Source organism: Babylonia areolata, chromosome 30, assembly GCF_041734735.1.
Source record: "Babylonia areolata isolate BAREFJ2019XMU chromosome 30, ASM4173473v1, whole genome shotgun sequence".
Taxonomy (NCBI): Eukaryota; Metazoa; Mollusca; class Gastropoda; order Neogastropoda; family Buccinidae; genus Babylonia; species Babylonia areolata.
This window is the reverse complement of record NC_134905.1, coordinates 19,335,627-19,340,565: the sequence shown is the minus strand read 5'-3', so window position 1 is coordinate 19,340,565 and position 4,939 is coordinate 19,335,627.

The window sequence follows — 4,939 nt, the reverse complement described above, 5'->3', positions numbered from 1 at the left end:
AAAAAAAAAAAAGAATTAATTTAAAAAAAAATCAACTAAACTGTCGGCATATTAGAGCATCGTTATAGCAAATAATGCTATGATAACGTCTGGTCTCAGTTCTTACTGGCGCTGACTTAATTAAAACAATTCTCCTAATGGCTATCTGTTTTCTCTGGTTTTTTGTTGTTGTTGTTGTTTTTGTTTTGTTTTTTTGTTGCTTTTTTTTAAACATTCTGAGACACATAATAACGCACAATGGCGATTTATTTTTGAAGTATTGAGAAAAAAAGCAGAACAGAAATCAACGAGAGGCAAATGCGTCGACTTATTTCTCTCTCTCTCTCTCTCTCTCTCTCTCACACACACACACACACACACACCACCACCACCACCACCACCACCAACAACAACAAAACGTAGTCTGTGCGTCAGACTCATAATCACGCCAGCTGAAAGTTTGTCTGTGTGTTTTTCTTTGTCCGAGCGGTGCCATTGTCTGGAACTGACGGATAATTTATTTATTTATTTATTCATTTATTATAATTTTTTGTTTTGTTTTGTATATTCTCTCTAGATTCATTGAAATCTACAGAGCCTGATGACTGCTCCTCCGAAAGAAATGGTTCCCGCTACATGTCATCCGATTCGACGCCTTCTTCCAACCAACACTTTGGCTACCTGAGAAGCGCATTAGCCAAGTGGTTAAAGCGTTGGACTTTCAATCTGAGGGTCTCGGGTTCGAATCTCGGTAGCGTCGCCTGGTGGGTAAAAGGTAGAGATTTTTTTTAATTTCCCGATCTCCCAGGTCAACATAATTATGTGCAGACCTGTTTAGTGCCTGAACCCCCTTCGTGTGTATACCGCAAGCAGAAGATCAAATACGTACGTTAAAGATCCTGTGATCCATGTCAGCGTTCGGTGGGTTATGGAAACACGAACATACCCAGCGTGCACACCCCCGAAAGCGGAATATGGCTGCCTACATGGCGGGGTAAAAACGGTCATGCTCGTAAAAGCCCACTCGTGCGCTTACGAGTGAACGTAGGAGTTGCAGCCCACGAACGAAGAAGAAGAATGAGTCAACCTAATTTGTTCGGTTTTTCCTTTCTTTGTATCGTATACCACTTGGAAGGCCTGCACCCACGTTGGAAATAAAATATGACGTACTGTTGCATACCACTCACCAGGCCCCGTCGGTGACAGCAACAGAACAGTATAAAACAAGAGAGGCAAGGCCTTCAAGACTCACTTGTGATACACTTTAAAAAAGACATCCAAGCTTTTTATGCATTGAGTATAATTTCAAAATGTAATGTTTAAGATGAGAAAGATCAGTTTAAAGCAAATTAAGTCCCCTGGCATTAATTACAGAGTAATTTCCCTTTTTTTTACTATCTGCACCAAAACGTTTGCAAAATAAATAAAACTTCCATGCTTAGCAAAACAAGTTCCTGTTTGAACAGAAAATGATAATAATGACTGCTCTTGTTGTTGGGTCAGAATATCAGATCAAAGTGCCAAGTTTAGAAAATACAAAAAATATAAATATAACAGTAAATGCAGTTTGCGTATAATTAGGCTTCATTTTTTGTGTGCCCATCCCAGAGGTGCATAATTGTTTAAAACAAGATGACTGGAAAGAACTGAATTTTTCCTATTTTTATGCCTAATTTGGTGTCAACTGATAAAGTATTTGCAGAGAAAATGTCAGTGTTAAAGTTTACCACGGACACACAGACACACACACACACACACACACACACACACACACACACACACACACACAGAGAGAGAGCAATTAGCAAACCCCAAAACAGAGAAAATGATCAGGAGAAATAACCACACCAGATCGCTTATTGAACTTCCTGGGTAGTTCAGGCTGCTGATTGAAGAGAAACGTTTTCATAAAAGCAAGGAGGTGCTCACTATAATTTTGGCAGGGCCCTCTCTCCTGCTAAAAGAATTTAAGAAAATAACTCGCAAAAGATACTCCTCATAATTTGGCAGACCCCTCTCTCTTGCTAAAGAATATAAGAATACGTCTCACAAAGTAAAAGAATTTAAGAAAATATCTCGCAAAAGATACTCCCCATAGTTTGGCAGGGCACTCTCTCTTGATAAATAATTTAAGAATATGATTCACAAAAGATACTCCCCACAATTCGGCAGGGCCTTCTCTCTTACTAAGAATAATTATAAGAAAATATCTCACGAAAGATACTCTCCATAATTTGGAAGGGCCCTATCTCTTGCTAAAGAATATAAGAAAATATCTCACAAAAGATACTCTCCATAATTCGGCAGGTCCTTCTCTCTTACTAAGAATAATCATAAGAAAATATCTCACAAAAGATACTCCCCATAATTCAGCAGAGCCTTCTCTCTTATTAAGAATAATCATAAGAAAATATCTCACAAAAGATACTTCCCATAATTTGGTAGGGCCCTATCTCTTACTAAGATTAATCATAAAAAATATCTCACGAAAGATACTCTCCATAATTCGGCAGAGCCTTCTCTCTTACTAAGAATAATCATAAGAAAATATCTCACAAAGATACTTCCCATAATTTGGCAGGGCCTTCTCTCTTACTAAGAATAATTATAAGAAAATATCTCACAAAAGATACTCCCCATAATTCGGCAGGGCCTTCTCTTTTACTAAGAAGAATCATAAGAAAAATATCTCCCAAAAGATACTCCCAATAATTTGGCAAAGCCCTCTCTGTTGCTAAAGAATCTAAGAATATGTCTCACAAAAACCAACACGAGCAAGAAACTAAAGAAAACAAAACAAAAAGCAAACAAACAAACAAAGAAACAAAAACAACAACAACAGTGTTTCGAATAAAACAATAGTCTAGACATTTTCTTGAAATGTGGAGGTGGAATATTACCAGAATCGGTAAGAAATAGAAGAAAAAAACACACACAAAAAAACCCCCCAAATAAACACATAGGAGACTTTAAAGAACTGCTGATAAAGAAAAGCCCAAGATTAGAAATAGCAGATGATGACCCACATGGGAACTATAAAGGACGGATGATAAAAAAGAAAAGGAAAAAAAAAAAAAGGATCAAAAAGAGGACGTCACAAGACAAGCCTAAAGGATTCTCTGGATGGCACATGGTAAGCGCCTTTGGTCAAATGTTTATGGAAAACGAAAGAAGTCAAGGCTTAGGTTTATTGTCCACTGCACAGTGCAGTGAGCCCTGCGAATATAGCTATGTATGATATATATATATATATATATATATATATATATATATATATATATATATATATATATATATATATATATATGAATATATATATGAATATATATATATATATATATATGTATGAATATATATATATATATATATGTGTGTGTGTGTGTGTGTGTGTGTGTGTGTGTGCAAGGCTTAGGTTTATTGTCCACTGCACAGTGCAGTGAGCCCTGCGAATATAACTATGTATGATATATATATATATATATATATATATATATATATATATATATATATATATATATGAATATATATATGAATATATATATATATATATATGTATGAATATATATATATATATATATGTGTGTGTGTGTGTGTGTGTGTGTGTGTGTGTGCACATTTTTTTCAAATTTGTTCATTTCATTTTATTTTATTATCTTTTTATTATCATCTTATTTTCATTTATTTATTTATTTATTTCTCTGTTCATTCATTTTTTGAGAGACACACAGAGAGAGACAGAGACAGACAGACAGACAGACAAACAGGCAGGCAGGCAGAGAGAGAGAGAGAGAGACAGAGAGACATACAGACAGAGAGAGACACAGACACAGACACAGACACACACAGAGACACACCTGAATAATTACCTTTCATACACTTCACACCCTGGAGATCATACACTTCACACTGAAGATCATACTAAAGAAGCACCTTTCATACACTTCACGCCTGAAGATCACACACTTCACACCTGAAGAATCACCATTCATACACTTTACACCTGAAGAATCACCTTTCATGCACTTCACACCTGAAGAATCACCATTCATACACTTTACACCTGAAGAATCACCATTCATGCACTTCACACCTGAAGAATCACCTTTCATGCACTTTACACCTGAAGAATCACCTTTCATACACTTCACACCTGAAGAATCACCATTCATACACTTTACACCTGAAGAATCACCTTTCATACACTTTACACCTGAAGAATCACCTTTCGTACACTTCACATCTGAAGATCACACACTTCACACCTGAAGAATCACCTGTCATACACTTACACCTGAAGAAGCACCTTTCATGCACTTCACACCTGAATAAGTGCCTTTCATGCACTTCACACCTGAAGAATCACCTTTCATGCACTTCACACCTGAAGAATCACCTTTCATGCACTTCACACCTGAATAAGTGCCTTTCATGCACTTCACACCTGAAGAATCACCTTTCATGCACTTCACACCTGAAGAATCACCTGTCATACACTTCACACCTGAAGAATCACCTTTCATACACGTCACACCTGAGGAAGCACCTTTCATGCACGTCACACCTGATGAATGACATTTCATACATTTCAAACACGTCACACCTGAGGAAGCACCTTTCATGCACGTCACACCTGATGAATCCTCTATGAGGAGAAACACTGTGACAGTCTGACCCACCCACTCACGTGTTATCTACTACCAAGGTACTTCTGCACTTTTTATAAGTCATTTTTATGATGATGATGACGATGATGATGATGACGACGACGACGACGACGACGATGATGATGCATTACAGATAATAACCTTTGTTTTCCTATGCCTTCCTTTCAGAAGGGTTGATTGCACTTTTATATGTTGTTTTTATGATCAGACGATGATGATGACGACGATGATGATGATGATGATGATGCATTACAGATAATTGCCTTCGTATTTCTATGTCTTCCTTTTCAGAAGGA